This window comes from Zonotrichia leucophrys, chromosome 8 (genome assembly GCF_028769735.1).
Source record: "Zonotrichia leucophrys gambelii isolate GWCS_2022_RI chromosome 8, RI_Zleu_2.0, whole genome shotgun sequence".
Classification (NCBI taxonomy): Eukaryota; Metazoa; Chordata; class Aves; order Passeriformes; family Passerellidae; genus Zonotrichia; species Zonotrichia leucophrys.
In genome coordinates this window covers 12,797,199-12,814,630 of record NC_088178.1, presented here as the reverse complement: position 1 = coordinate 12,814,630, position 17,432 = coordinate 12,797,199, and the positions used below count along the sequence as shown (strand labels likewise).

Sequence of the window (17,432 nt, the reverse complement as noted above, 5' to 3'; positions counted from 1 at the left end):
ACAATCTTAAAAACTAAACACATAAAAAGGACTGTTTGATCCTATTTGTAACATATTATCATCTTTGCAATGTCTGCTTTCTAAATTCCTTCTTCCTATTTGCTGTGACTCATTCTCACGGAGTTCTTTTTCCAAAAGGGGGAAAGAGCAGTTTTAAACTGCTAACTGACCAGTTCTTCACAGAGGAAAAACAGATCTTTTTAAGAAAAAATTTAAATACATACATATTCCTAATATCAGCAGAAAGTATATTGAGCCCTCAGGTATTTACATAACATTTGACTGCATGCCATTCATAATACATGAACATTTGTTACAACATTTTTTTCATTACATGATACAGCCACATTGTCCAGACAAGCTCTTAGAAAAGTATAGATATTAGTACATCCAAAAAAGCAGAATTCCAAGAGAAAACTAGCCTAAGTGTTAGTAATCAAATAAGAATCAATAGAAAAATAATTTCATAGAATTGTGGGACACTTTAATCAATGCCTTATTAGCATAACCATGTTAATTTTCTCAGGATTTTTTTAGCAGTATATTAATTTAAGGCACAAAAAATAGCACACATGCAAATTCAAGAAGAAGTATCACATTTTCTCCACAAACAGGAGATATATTGCTAATACAGAATCGATACCAGGAAGTACTGATGCATGTGCTGTTTTCTGAAACTGCAAGCGTGGAATTTTGATAACAATTATTACAGAAATACTACAGTTAAAGCAAGTATAAATTCTTAAATGAAAGCAAACAATTTTGGATTTTTTTAACTTTTCCCAGTTCAAAATATGGCACATTTAATCCTTAAAGACAGGTAATCATATAGAAGCTAATTACTTGTTAAACATAGTTAACACTCTAGTTTGCAATTTTACTGGCGCTGTGAAAGATGTTCAGTGCAGAGATGGCATTCTGCTAACTTCCTTTTCATGCTGTTTCACGCAGAAATTTCAAGTGGCAAATTTATCACAGACTTCATGCTCACATAAGGGTATGGTATCTTGCTTGAATACAACCTGCTGTTGTCAGAGCAGATGCAGACACCACGTGTTTTGGCAATGGATAATACATCAGATAGTAGTGATACACGGAGGGTGAGAAAAAACATTCTGAAAGGACCAAGCATTCAGCACAAAAGACAGTAGACCAAGGAACTCAAAAGAATAAAGAGCTACAAAAGATATGCAAGAAACCAGAGGCGCAGCTGGAAATAATAATGGAGCAGAGAACACAGGTGATACCACTAACTAGATAGGACAATTATAATGCTCCTTTCTCCTGTGACTCAGCTTTAAAAGACAGGAAAAAAAACGTTCAGAGAGGAAAAAAAAAAAGAAAACCTTTGCCTCCCACATTTCTCTTTCTCTTTGCAAAACAAATGTTAACTTAATCAGCAGATGAATGAGAAGACTTGGCAACAAACTACTGGTCCCCCTGCATTTGAAGGGACAGTTGCAAGACTGCTTCCCTTTATGGGACAGGGTTCTGTAGCAGGGAACAATACACATCATGAATATCAAAAGCTTCATCTAAATACTGTTTCTTTTTTAATATGTGGTTGTAGTCTTGCTTTTTCCTCTTGGAGAGCCTGGTATTCTCAACATGAATTTACAATCTAATTCTTTAAGAGCACTAAGTTTAAATAAAGAGACACAGACTCTTCACAGAATTTCTAAATATACTATTTCTACTTGATAGTGAAAATATAACTAATGACTATGAAAAAAAAATATCCCAAATGCTATACTTCCTTCCCCTCCTATTACTTTCACATACCTCAACCCTGCTTGCTCTTCCCCTGGGATTCTTTACTCTGCTTAGGTAAATATTCCCTTGACTCTTTGCGATTAAATAAAATGAGACTATGCAGGTAAAGACCAGACTCATATTGAGAATTAACATTTACAGAGCTCATAACCTGGGAAAAAAAGAAGAATCTTTAAAATGTAGGTAGAACTGCACTCCTACAGAACAGATTATGTTCCTGACCTTCAACAAAGACTATAAGGAAAAACATACCCAAAAGTCCTTGCTCTTTTAGAACCCAAATGATCAAGAATTTAAGGAATTAACCCCACATATTTGAGAGTACTAACTTAGAGGATATCTCCTATTTTTCATGCATAGCTAAAGAATTATCAAACATGAAAAGTTTTTTTAAAATTAAATTTACAATTAAATGCTTAAACACCATCCTGAAACAGTATAGTCCTGCCTTATGTAGCGGGAAAAAAGCAAATTATGCATAACAAGCTTGCTTCCTCAGCCCAAGATGCCACCTCTCATCTCCTACATGGCACATTTTATTGTCCACCAGCAGTATTGTTCAGACAGGCCACAACAAAATATTTTCTTTCATTGTGCTGTTGCGTCAATATTTTAAAAAAGTAAATAAAATATTTCCCAAACAGTTCTGCAGAAGCTAATCTGTTTCAGCTATTTCTCATGGTTTCACATAAGATTCTTGCCAAAAATAACTGGGTTTGGGAGGGGTAGAGTTAATTTTCTTCACAGCAGCTGCTCTGGGGCTGTGTTTTGGGTTTGTGCTGAAAACAGTGTTGATAACACAGGGATGTTTCAGCAATTGCTGAGCAGCTCTTACTCAGCATCAAGACCCCAAGCAAGGAGACTGGGAGTGCTCAAGCATTTGGGAGGGGACACAGCCAGGACAGGTGACCACAAGCATATCCCAGACCATATGGAGTCTTGCTCAGCACATAAACCTGGGGGAAGAGGGGAGGTCCAGAGTGGTTACTGTCTGCAATATGGTTTAGTGGGCATGGCAGTACGTAGCCAAGGTTGATCATCCTGGAGGTCTTTTCCAACTTTAATGATTCTGTGATGGTGTTTGTCTTCCCATTATGTGCAATGGAGCCTGGCTTTCCTGGGGGTGGCTGAACAACTGCCTGTCACAGGAAGTACTGAATCAATTCCTTGCTTTTCTTGCATGTGCAGCTTTTGCTTTTTTGCTTTACCTACTAAACTGTCTATGTCTCAACCCAGAAGTTTTCTCACTTTTACCCTTCTGATTGTCTCCCCCATCGCACTGGGGGGTCAGCAAGTGGCTGTGGTGCTTAGTTGCCATCTGGGGTTAAACCACAACAGAGAGGTCACACCAAGGTCCTTGTCTCCTAATCTTACAGATCACATCTTAGATCATGTATTTCTACTGCCAGTTATAGAAACACATGCACCACCTCCTTCCACATACTAAATTGTGTGCTCCTAATTCTCTCCAACAGCTAAAACACTTCCATAAAGTAGTATTCAACATGAGTTCATAGAAGACAAATTATAGCCTATTTTTTTTTCTCAAGATATGTGATTTGTCAACTCATTTATCTTCTCCTGGCATGTCTCCTGTCATCTACAGTTACTTCTGAATTAACATGTGAGTTAACATATAGTTAAAAACATAAGAGCTGAGGTAACATTTTGTTGTATGTTTGCATATGGTGTCTATAGTTCACAAATGAACTTCATATATTATTATTTAATAATTATTTAATTATCTGTCTGGTAGAAGGAGTGGGAAAAATCCCATCCCCTGTATGCTTGGCTTAGGAGAAGAAAACAGCAACATGTGAAATACTTCAGTGTTGTGACTGAAACAATTCCACAAAGAATATTATATCATCAGGTATCTGACCAGGTGAATTATCCAGAGAAGAGTATGTACACTTATATTCTGGGTTATTGTGTTATCTAAAATTAGCATCAGTATCACATTGCTACTTAAGTAGAAAAGAAATAAAGCAAAATATGAAATTGAAACTAAATTTCCTCAGAGGAATAATTTGAAATATTCAATTCACTTGAGAAGTGTCTATCCAAGTCAAAGAAGTACTAGAAAAAAGGCTGCAGACATTGAAACACAACCCTTGTATCAAGACCTTGGTGCAGTTGTGTTGCATGCTGGCATTGTGTTTCAGATATTCCATCACTATTGTAGCATATGAAAACCTGAAGAATAAAAATATTATTAATCAAATAATTCAATAATAATAATACTGAAAAATCTCAAGTTCATTTACAAAGTATGGAAACCACATGCAAATAACCAACAAAATGTTACCTCAGCTCTTATGTTCTTAAGTCTGTAACTCAGAAGTAACTGTAGGTGATAGGAGACATGCCAGGAGAAGATACATAAGTGGGTTGAGAAATCACATATCTTTAGAAGAAAAACAGGCTGTAATTTCTCTTCTATTTCCATTTTCTTTGAGATTCTAATGACATGTGCTGAGATGTCCAGAAAATCCAAGTAGTTAAGCACATTTTATATTCATTGCCATCTAAAATAGCTAAATCAGCTATTCTAATTTAGAATTTTCTAAAATTTTCCTTCTGTTTTCAAAATACAATATAGAAAAAAAATTGTGCAAAACCTACAATAGTTACATGCATCCCTTACTGTGCTGAGTAATGACTGGTACCTCAAACCTTCTTGCAAAAGATACAGTAAGACAGCAGCCTCAGTCTCTGTAATATACACAGAATTAGAAAAAACAAATGGAAGTGCAAAATAAAAAAAGGAAAGCATGAATAAGAAGGCAGAAAGACTCACAAAGCTTTTTAATAGTCAACTACTTATTTTTAAATATCATGCATCAAGCCAAGTTAGTCAAAACAAAAGCTTACACTCACTGCTAAGAAGGCAGAAAATTAGGTCTAGGTGGGGACGGTGTAGGAAACAACCAACCAAGTAGGACAATGTAAACACTTAAAATGCTTTTTCCCTCTCAAAAAAATTCAGAAAATCAGAGGTATGAGGCTATTACAATGGTAATAGTAATACAATTAATAGTAATACAATGGTAATAGTAAAACAATTGCAAATACTATGAAGTTGTCACCATCTGTTGTGCCATCTATTTACAGACACACAGGCATAATCAAAAATTAGGGAAAACTGCTCAAATAAGTGCAATCTTCTTTGAAGACACCGTGCATGTTTAACAAGCTTCAGAAAATTCCAAAAGAAATTTAAGAAAATAAGTGGTATTGATTTATTTTCCCTAAAAATTACCTGAAAAACAACTTTCCTATACACAGAAATGAACAGGGCTTATATGTAGCTGCATCTTTCAGCAAGGCATTCAAAAGAGCATTAAGAGAATGCTGCTGTAATGCTGCTTGTTTATTCACATGTAGCTTGAGAACAGCATCCAGGATAAATATATTGCCTCAGGTCTCAGTTCCATTTACTGTGTTAGAGAGAAAAGCACTAACTACTCAATACCTCACTATGGCACTATGCTCTCTTCTGCTTCTCTATCTCATTTACTTAAATGTCTTCTTTGTAAAGCTTTACTTCTTTGGAAGCTTTCATATCTCATGAACATAGCCCAAAGCACCAGCCAAGCACCTTCCCAGCAATTCCCAAGCAATCAGGGCCATACAGAGCCAGGATACACCAGAAGAGAACTGCAATGCAAGACTCCTAGATTTGAATTTGGCTTAGCACTGTTTTGAGGGGACTAATTTGGGTCCCACAAACAGTGTTCAAGACATTTGGGCCAGGTAGCTCAGCTCCTGAGCTAATTAAATGGATCTCTCAGCCGGGTTGGCTCTGGCACAGAATTTTCCTCACATCGTGTTTAACTCAGAGAGTATGAACAACCCACTCCCTCTGTGCAACCACTGCTTGACCTAACACCCTTGCTATAATCACCCACATTTTTTCAATAAAATGCAATAACCTACTTTTGAAAATGCTATTTCCAAACAGACAGATTGAATAATTTCTAAATAACACTGAAACTCTTACTTTAAATTATTTTTCCTCTCTGGGAAACATATTGGACTTATTAATCAGTCCCCAGCTCCTGAGTGTCACTGCTGCTATTGCATATGTGCAAACAGAGTAATAGGAATGAACAGGATGATGCAAATCAAAAAGAAACAAAAATCATCATTCTTTTAACATCATTACCAAATTTCTCCCTTTCCTTCTTGAAGTCATTTTTATCTCTGATTTTTAATTCTTATTCCTATGCAGCAAGCTCCCTGTTCCCCTTGTGTATAAACTGTTTGAGCTTTCAATTTTTAATTTTTCTTCAATAGCACCCTATCTTTTCTATTCTTTTTTCATAATTTCAGGTTTTTTTCTCTCCTGTTCTTATTTCCTCATGCTTGTTTACTTTTTCGCTCCAGTCCTTACTAATTATTTCATGTCTCTTGGTCGTTTAATTATGTGTCATGGCTTTTCCTTTCTTACACTTTTATATTGCATTCCTTTATTCCACTCCTGCAGCTCTCTGATTTCTATGTGCTTGCTTAACTATTACCCAAATGGCTCCAAGCAGGACACACTCAAACTGAAGAATAAATAAATTAAAAGAAAAATACTATCTGTGGCCATGCGGCGTTGCCTAGCAACGCCCTGTACCTCTCCACAGCTTTTCTAGAGCCCTGGTGGCAACAGAGCTTTTCAGACTTATTGCTACAAATATATGCAAGATCCTTCTCACGTTGTTTGGCCACTCACTGAAAAATAAATGCAGAGGAAAACAAATGAAAAAGAAAAACTCCAGAGAAAGCATCAGCAACAGCACAAGAAATGGCCACCTACTCTGATGCACACTGCCCTCTTGTCTCTAATGGACTCTGCAAAACACGTGCAACTTGTATTTTATTGCTGTTCACCAATACTACTATTGTTATAATCTTTGAGAAACAGAATGTAAACAAGATTTCTTATGCAATTAAAATGTGTTAAATTCAACCAACTCTTATGTAGTTACTGTGGAGGCAATAGTGGCTGAGATTCACTGGCCTCTTCTGAAAGCTTTACACCAAAAAATAAAAGCTTGCAGATTGTATAGGGTAGGAAAAATGGTCCAAGCATGGTCAAAAATGAAGTGGAATTATAAGGAAAGTGAAGTTTGTCCCCAAAAATTATAGAGTCAATACCAAAAGATTTTCAATATGTATTACTACTAATTACTTCAGATGTGACAGAAGTGAAAGTAAAGTAAATTCTCCCCCTAACACTTCTCTTTAAAATTCAAGTTTATGGGCTCAGTCTTCAAAAGTTAGATAGAAACGCTCATTAAGTCCACACTTCTCAAAGTATTGATGATTTAGCACGAGCTACACTCGTTACAAAGATAATAAGCTAGCTTCACCAACAGTCCTTTTTGTTTTGTTCCACAGCAGTGAAAGACTTCTTTCACCAACCACCTCTGAGAAATAAAGTGGATAAAATTACACTTATGCAAGGGACTGAAACTTCAAGGATATTTGGAGTCTTAGAAGGGGAGTCAAAAACTAGAAATGCTAAAACAGAAGGTAGCTACATCATTTAGCTAAGGACAAACCTACTAAGAAGCCCCACAAAATGATGAAAATGTTAACATTGTATTTCTGAAGGGCATCAAAAAAATCAGCATTCTTGCTTGGTAACTGTATATATAGCTAAATCAGTCCAAAGCAATTTCATGTCTGCATAGCACTTGCATCAGTAGCAAGTGAAAAGAAAGCAGATCAGAGAGCACGTACCTTAAAAAGATATTTAACAGCATTAATCTACATCTATCAGCTACAACTTGTTACTTGGTAAAGACAGGCTGCAAATGATCCACCACAAATAAACAAAGGACAGAAACTAACATTCAGGTACTCAATTAACCCCATTCCCCAAGTAATGTTTGTAAAAATAGAAGGCTGAAGTAAGGCACATAGAGTGGGCTAGAGAACACAGAAGAAGCCATAGATCATACACTCCATAAAACAAACACAGGCATTGAACAGTCAGGCACTTAAATTTAAAATGCCTTAAAAAGGTTTCAAAACTTTATTTGCCTCCTGCACATACAGCTCAGTTTTAACTACAGAGTCAGACGCTATTTTACATAGAAGTGTTTCATGACTTAGAAAACACAACAGAGAGGGCACATCTAATCATTACCCTTTCAACATTTGGGCTCAGTGTGCAGCCTTGTTTACTGGCCACTAACCAGATCTTATTTGAAGGCAGACCCATTTTTCCCCATGAACATTTCAATGACACTCACTATGTATCTGATGTGATTCAAATGCAATTTATTCTACATAACCCCCACAGTCCAAAACATTAAAGCATACAGGAGACTAGAAGTGACAACTTGGACAACTACAATTAACCTCTTGCTTTCACATTCAGTCCATAATCAGATTTTCTTACCCAGTTCATGGAACCATCACCCTCTGATCAGCTGGTATTTCTAAATCCTCTTCTTGCTTAATTCCAGAGATTAGGCTCCTAGTCATTCTCATCCTCAGCCCTTGGCTGTACAGCCTCCTAATTGCACTATTAAATTTATTCTTATCTTTTTTATTCTAAACTTCAGTGTCACACAGTCCTTTATGATGTTCTAGTTCCTTCTGTATTGACAGTGCCTGTCGACTTTCTCATAACATGCTCCTAATATTTATGTCAAGCTCATTAAGGAAAATATTAAATGTTATCAATCTGAAGACTGATCCTTCAAAAAGCTCTGCTAAAAGCCCAGCAGATCTTTTTTAAGCACTTCTCACTCTCATTTCCCCTCTAGCCAGTTCCTTATCCATGCTACTATTCTAATCTAAGAATATGACTGCTTAGATGACTTCGTTATTAATTGGCAAAAATAAAAACCCAAAACCCTGGTTAGTGTGTCAAGATTTATCCCTAAGAATAAAGCCCAAATGCCTCATTCTATCTTCCATTTTCCTTAATGCATTTAATTAATCTCTGCTTCAAAATTTTGTTTTCAAAGTTTTGCATGATGCCAATACAAGACCAACAGAGCAAGAGTTGCCCGTCACTTCTCTGCCTTTTAGCACACACAAACTGCATTGCCTATTCTTTAATCAAGAACTTGCTCCACTATAGAGCTTGTAATTTCACATGTCAATTTTTCTGTGATACTTTTATGGATGCAGTACTGTTCCTTTGACTTCGAACATAAAACACTTCAAGTTTTCTTTCTGGCCTGTCTGGTGTAATTTCCACTTCTGCACTTTTCTGCCCATTTAGCCACCTCTTGCTTCATTCCCATTTTACTGAAAGTAGGACAACAATTTACAAAGACTTCAGACAACACCTAAGATCCTTAATCCTATCTTCACACTGACTTTGCTTGTTCTTTTATTTCTTTTAGTTTAAATAGCTTAAGAATCTTCTACTATTTGTTTTATATAGTTGAATAACCTTTTACTATTTGTTTTAATTTCTTTCACCCAGAGTGACTCAACTTGACTTTTGAAAGTTCTCATTTTTTCCTCTGTATTTCCTGCTTTGCCAATCAATCCCATTTGTTTCAACTCCCTATGGCTAATCCTCATAGTCTTAACTTTTTGAAATTGTTTAACAGTTCAGCGTGAACTATTCTTTACAAATTTGGATTCAAATTCCAAATAAATTCTGTATATTTCAAATACTAATAATCTTCTTGAAATTAATGTCTTTAGATTGTTTACCTTATTCTATACAATTTATATTGAACTTTAAAAAAAAGATTTATGAAAATTATATTCTGTATTTATTCTATGACTTCATCCACTTGCTAAAGGGATAAAGTCCATTCAGATTCATACCAGAATGGATAAGATTGGCATGAGTTGAAACTGTTTTTAAAATTCTGTATTAGTGTTTCTGATTAAATGACTATTACTAACAAAGTTTGTCAGTTATCACATCAAAGAATACTTGCATGCTACCATTATTAGGATCTGTGTTTTACAGGTTGCATTTAAAAAGTCAAAGCATCTTACAATCAATGACTTACCTCTGTAATAGATTACAATCAATTCCAAGTGCAGAAAGTGGTGAGGGTAAAAGAATGAGGATGGTGAACTTCGGAAAATATCATTTCTGGTATGTCTCCTGAGAGTTATACTGATCAGTAAAGGAAAGCAGGAGAAAGGGCAAACCCTACAGAAATTCACATGGGGGAACTATTCCTAAGCAAAGCAAATAGAAAGGAAAAAAAAACATAACCCCACAAAACCACAAACAAAACAAAACAAACAGGAAACAACCAAAAAGAGAAATTCACGCCAAAGAGTGTTCTTAGCACACCTTTATGATCATATCATGCCTCCCCCCAATGGCCTGGAAATCAAAATCATAAAAGCAGGGAAACTGACACATACCTAGAGTAGATAAATTTCTAAGTATAAATGAACTGCATAAACACTGTGGCAATAAAACCAGAAAGCTATGCAAATTTAAGTTAAAAAGGAAGAGGAAAAAACTATAAAACGATAGTAAGAAAACTGTTCTATATACATGAAAAGCAAGAAGAAAATGAAGAGAAGTACAGATTATGTACAACAGAGCAAATAAGTGATGCAGAATCAACAGCCCTCCCTGCTCTCTTCATGGAGATAGCACAGAATAGCCATAACTACAACTAAAAATATATATTTTTAGCAAGAACATGAGATTGCAGGCTTGAGCATGGAAAAAAAAGAATAATTTATTCTTTTTAATCAGACTGATTCAGCTCATGTATCACTGAGTCATCGAGGAACTAACTGAAGCAACGCATGGAGCACTATCAATTGCACCCACTAGCAGGCTTGTGCTTCCAAGAGAAGAGAAGAGACAGACATAATGCTTCCCCTTACAGAGGGGGATTGGGAGAAGGGGAAAAAAGGAAAAAAAAAAAAAACAAGTGAAAACAGAAATCATTCCCCCAGGCAGAGAAAATGGAGTACATATATTAAAACTTACTTTGTGATATAAAAAGTGCCAAGACAGCCAAGAATAACTGGCAGAGTAGATGCAGCAAATCTGGAATAAACATTTTTCTCCCCCAATTATTCCATACCACATTTTCATAAGCCAACTAAAAATGTAGACTAGACTAAACAAATATCCAGTGAGTGTGCAACTAACTGAAAAACAACTAGGTTCTTTTCTATCACCAAAAAATAGCCTGAATCAAGATCATTCATGACTGACCCAAGACCTCAGTGACTTGACTAACTGGAAAAAAATTAATGTGCTAATGCTTTCTACTGTCATAATGTTTGGTGGAATAAGGGAAACGGAACAAAGAAATACTAAACATTTCAAAAGGCAAGAAGAGAATTTCAAAATCAAAGCAAACTAACAAGTCAGAATTTGGGCCATAAATACAAGATAATCCAACACACTTGCAGAAGGAACAGCACATGTCTGATGGCCTTCACTCTGAGGGAAGTCTAGTACAGCAAAGAGCAATCTTGGTTTCAGCACAGGCAAGAGTTTACAAAAGCAAAAAAAACCAAAAAAAAAGGGTGGGAGTAGAAGGTCTGAAGTGAAGAAAGATAAGGTAGTCTTGATCTTTTTCTGTTTTCCAAAAAAAAAAAAACAGCATAAGAAGGCAACTTTATCTCCATCTAGTAACCATAGGAAAGTATACAAAACTCTACATCTGAAAGAATATAATACTAAGCAGAAGTTGAAAGTTGACAGTGAAGATGGTTTCTGATCCTATCCCTACTCTGATTTGCTCAGCTTTACTGAAGGGGAATGAATTGAACTTACCTAAAATTCAGCACTTTAGGCAGATAAGCATTTTTCACTTTTGCCATATAATGAAGTGCAAAGCTAAACAATTTGCAACTCTGAAACACTTCCATTTTGAATTGGTTAAGATCAGATATATACCTGGAACTAAATGCTGCTCACTAAAAGGTGAATGCTTCTCTATAGAAGAGGAATCATCCAACATCAAGTAAGACAAGCACCAAACCTGAAGAACTCTGAGCAGCAGCAGCAGTTAAAAGGTTGGAGGTGGTTTCGCACAGCTCTCCAGAAGAGCCACAGGGTGAGAAGGAACCTTTTGCACAGTACTAAGAAAGCATTTGGCACAACTTGCCATCACCCAGTATTTGCAATTTAATACACAGAAAATGTGCATAAAACCACTAATTTGTTGCATCGAGGCAAGTTAAGAGCTATTGAGATATTCTAATGAAAACACCTCAAGATACTGAAATGCATATAAAACATAAGATTCAAGGAAATTCATAACATGCATTTCTTAGAACCACTATACATGATATCATATACAAACATGTAAACCACTTTATTCCAGTGAAATGGTTATAAATGCCAGCATATGCTATCGATAAGAGAAAATGCAGAGTAATTAGTTAATCTAAAAAATGCATGAGTAGGAATTTGACTGCTAAATGATTAAACTGGTACATTTTAAAATGCGTATTAATATTTAATTATTGACACTATGAGAAAAGAGAAAATCTCTTGATGTTACTTCTCAGCTCTTTCTGATACTCAGCAACACATGTATTATTCATATGAATAGTTTGTGCATATACAGTCAATCACTAGTTAAATAAAAGAATCATTCTCAAATTCCCTAATCACCTCAATAGATCCTAACGCAATATTTTCCACATTTGGGAATCAGAGCGTTTTATTTAAGAAATCAGTCTGGCCATGATGAATACAGCACAGCTCGAGCAGACATCAGTTCAAAGAATCAGATGTCAAAGTGCTCCCTCTAATGTCCCTTAATCATCACACCAATTAGTGGTTGAATAGTGATGTGATTAAAGAGACTGCTGCTATCCTATACCTATTCAGACTAGTAGAATTCTACATATGTTCTACCAATTAATGTTTGAATAGAGCAGCGATTAGAGAGACATCTGCCATTGTATACCCATTCAGAAAAGAGCTAAACTTGCATATTCATATGCAATGAAGACAAAAATAAATATTTGCAAAGGTAAACTATACATTTAGATTATAAATATAATTGAGTTGATTTCCTTTAATGAGTGTTCTCTATTTTACAATATTTGGGATTATTTTTTATTTATAAATATAGAATCTTTCATCAATACATGTCTAGAAACGGACAAATTATTCCCTGAAAAAGCATTTATTCACTAAGGTTCCTGATTTCAGGCCTTTGGTGTACTGGGTTTTACATCTACTTGTTTGCAATTTGCACTTTTTCTGCTTCAATCCATCAGTTATTTGTGAAACTCTAACTTCATTATTCTGTATGCATGATACATTATTAGGAACAAAAATCATGTGAACTTTTTCCACCTCACTGGAAGGCAATACTTAGATTAACACATTATAGCTGAGAAAGATCATCTTGTTTACAGATTATAGCTGAGAAAGATCATCTTGTTTACAGATTTTTCTATGCAAGCCTGGACATTGTGCATCAGGAGGTACTTACATACCTTTTAATAATGAATGTCTTTATACAGATATATATATATAGAAGTGACAGCCACAGAAATACTATCAAAGTGAAAAGCAATTAGAAGTTTTAGCAAGCTCTTAATACTACTGTTTTAAGGGAGTACCCTTGTCCTCTGAACTTAAAGAGCAACATGAGCTGGTAATCTTGCAATAAATTGCAAATCTCACGCTCCATCATTAGCACAAAATGATCTGCTAGTTGCAACTTAATGTTGCACAGAAAAAGACAAGGTGAAGAATTTGGTTTTCTCTAATAGCTGGAAAGAATTAGAGTACAGTTAAAGTCTCTTTCCCAAAGTGAGCCCTTGCCAAAACAAAAAAAAAAAAAAAAAAAAAAAAAAAAACCAAAAAAAAAATAAAAGAAAAAACCCAGAACCTAGAAGAGGTGAGCATGACACTTATTTTGTCATGGAAGAGAGGCTCTTTTTGCACAATTCTGATCAGGCTTAGCACATGTAAGGACAAAGAACAATGCTAATACTGCCAGAAAATCAATACTCTTACAGGCTATGGCAATTAGCTACAAACCAATTTAAATCCCATTTCCTTTTCACCTTCTTGTCGTGCTGAAATACTTCCAGCATTTCCATCTGGAGCAAATGTTACAATTATTTCTAAACACAGAAACTGAAGCAAGTCTGAATACATAGGTGGATCTATGTCAACTTCTCACCGATCCTTAGTAGGTATCCACAAGATTTCATTACCAAAAAGAAGGCTAGAATCCCACTGAGTTCTACAGTGACAAGTCAATTTCTAAAACTTGTGGAGGTGAATTTCATTTAAATTACAAACCTGTACATGTACTAGGTAGAACAAAACTTGTCCCATAATACTTAGAAACCCTATTCATAAAGCAAGGAAATCAGTGTGCTGGGTGCAATGCAAATGCACACAATGTGTGCCCCTCTAGCTGGTGACCTAAATGTAGGTAAGCACAAAAGACACACAGAAATGCAATTATGAAGAGTTAGAAACCACAGATAAAAATATTTATCCGAAGTCTAAACAACCCTGAACTACTTAGGAAGGACCTGAAATCAAAGCAAATCCTCACAGTTTCACAGTTGATCCCTTCACTTTTGTTCTATCTGTAAATTGATGATCTAATGTGATTTAAATTTGCACTCTTTAATGCTTACTATTAGAACAGCTATTTCAAAACTCTTCTACTTTTAATTTTTTCTGGACAACAGAAATCTTTGTTGCACTGGAAAACTAGAGGCATGTGTTTATACCCCTTTTCAGTATTACTCATAAGAAATAAGAGTGTTAATGCTTAGGTCTAACACTGTTACTGAGGGTGACACAGCAATAAAGAGTTTTCCTACTCTGATACATATCTCTGAGTTAAAATTTCTGAAGGAAAGCTGACTAATCTTGCACCTAAAACTATAAATAATTTGTACAGCAACACTTGGTTGCTAACATAGTAAATAAACAATAGCACTCATTGAAAGCATAATTGAACCTTCCTTTAGAAGGACACTTTTACAATGCTGAGGAAAGATATTGACACTCTGTTTCCACTTCAGAACTCATTAAATGGGCAACTCAAAGTCTCTCAGAGCAGGCTAGGAGTTAAAATTTCACTTATGTAATTATTCTGAAGAAATATGTAAGTCTGCCATCTGGAAGTCTATTAGACATTACAAAGTCACTGTGTGCATGCCTCAGCAGATGCAGCTTTTGTTCAGATTTTTGCGGGCTGTTAATTTAATTAGTTTTGTATTTTCATACTCCCACCTTCCTTTCAACAGTAGTTCTGCAAAGGCAGCATCAGAACAGCTTTAAAGGAATGCAAAGGTAAAAGCCAAATTCAGATTTTAAGGACATGGAAACAAATAAAGTTCATATGGACTTCAAATGGAGATTGATCTATTCATTACCAGGCCTAAACATTATTGCCAGTGGCTCTTTAGACCAAAACAGAAAACTGTGTTCAGTGGATCCTTTCCTACAATAGCTTTCCTAATTTAGGAAGGCAATAGGATTCAACCATTCTATTTCTTTTTTTTATTAAAACCACTCAACAACAATGATCTGGAGAATGCAAAAGGTCTCTTATTTTTTACTGATATCTTTTATGTAATGGGAGACCAGACAAATATTTTACTTTTTCATTTTTCAGGGCTTTTTCTGCTATAGTAAGGTAATAGTAAGCTATGTAGTAAATCTTACACAGTAAGAGTAAGCTACATATCTCTGAGCAAAAAAAAAAGTTTGTCAGTTTTAAAAACTAGGATCATTACCCATCTAGAAATAAGGACTAGCCCTTTACAGTTCCTTCTAGCATTTTACATTTCTTATACTTGCAAACCAAATAATGTGATGTTTCTACCAAATGATACGTAATAATGCAGTATTGAAACTATCTGCTATGAAAGTAGTTATATCTGCCCATATACACATTTGTTTCTTTCTAACTTTTAATCCTGTAAACTGTACTCCATGAGCAGATTCCTGTCAGGACAGGGTGCTAATAACTGCACAAATCTCCAAGCAGTACTGCAGCACTATAAAACCAAGTTGTTTATCAGACTGTAAGCCTATGCCAAAACATCATCCTGCAATATTTGACAATGCTCAGAATTTCTCTCAACTGAAAATCCAGACAAGGCACAAAAGCTGGCAATGAACCCAAACCCATGGTGTTTGCACAACCCAGGAAGCTCAGACCTTGGGAGTCCAGAAATATTTGAGACACCATGAGGTTCACACATACAGCTAACAGCAGGAACACAAGAGAGAAAATTTCTAGACAACCATGAGCTTTCAAAATCAACAGCAAATATCCAACACTTTATGAGTAAACTGAACACAAAAACTAAGCAAGAGAACAGCTCAGGGATAACAAAGAGCGACTTAAAAGCCTAGAAGCTTTAGGAAATGAGTATTAACACACCCATTAGTACAATATTTCTGTGACTGTTACAGTTTAACTAACCTGAATGATTTACATTGGAACAGCTAATTAGACTGCCACAGATACCCAGCTGCCCTGCTGCATGGATACCTGAGCTTCCTAACAGTTTCTGAAAGCAGAGGAGTTTAGAGCCCAGTATTGATTTCAGGTGACCTGCAAACATGACTGTAAACTGCAGCTGCCCAGGAGCCACTCACTAAGCAGCCCAACATTGTCTGCAGCAGGAACAGACAGATGTGGGCAATATCTGCATCAGACATCTCAAAATAATCATCCAAGTCCACAAACAGAAGGTTTTTGTGTACATAAGTTTCTAGTTCACATAACATTATCTAAGGCAAAAAATACCAGAAAATAGGAATAATAGCTATAGCAAAAAAGAGATTCTTATAATCAATACTATAAAACAGGAAACTGTACTAAGAGAATTGCTGAAATGCTAAGGATATCCTACCCAGTAAATACTTCTTGTTCATACTGGATTTCGTGATTTTAAGAAACTGAGGAACAAAAATACCAATCTTGGTATTTTTGATTGGGTTTGTGTTTTGTTGGGTTTTGGATGACATATTTTTAATTACAAACACAATCAATTTCCTACCTACATATCAATTACCAATTTTTAGTGGGAGATGTTTTGACAGCTCTGTGGAAAGACACCACTATCCTTATACTCATAAGGAAACTAGTACTCTCCCTAAAAGGTTTCTGAATTTTGAGGATTATGTAAGACAACCTGTAGGAAGACAGTAAAAACAGTACAAAACTTCTAATCAGATGAGGGATCAAAGAGACATAAAAATTCTGATAGGATTAGTCAAATATCACACTGAGACTAGGAATTCAAATACCTAGAGAGAAAATGATGATATGTAATGGCAGAAATACAGAAGAGCATAGACAATTTACAGCAAGAAAAGTATTTATTCCAAAATCAAATATTTCCTGAAAATTACAGTGCACAAAATTTAAATTCCTGGCTCATGTTTTAATCTAATATTTATGTATTTATATAAAATAGGTACATATGACAGGCTCCCCTACTTCTGCAGCAAAATAAAACTAGCTTCAGAAGTCTCAGAAAGGATGGTGAAGTGCTGCTCAGCCCAGTGTGATTCTTGGAAAACAGAAAGAGAAGGAGGAAGTGGCAGAAGAAGCTACTCAGGGAAATCAGGGGGCTCAGCACGGCTCAGGATGTGATACTTGAGAGGGATCAGACTCCATAACAAAAGGCACAAAAGTTGTATCAACCACTTACTAAAATCACCAAAAATGAAAAAAGTATGGACTGCAAAT

The 17,432-nt window shown here is 35.6% G+C and overlaps 1 protein-coding gene across 4 annotated transcripts in view; it reads right to left on the bottom strand.

Moving 5' to 3' along the window:
* DPYD (dihydropyrimidine dehydrogenase) overlaps positions 1 to 17,432 on the bottom strand; it is a 339,434-nt gene that overhangs the window by 290,227 nt on the left and 31,775 nt on the right. The gene's annotated exons all lie outside the window — the stretch shown is intronic.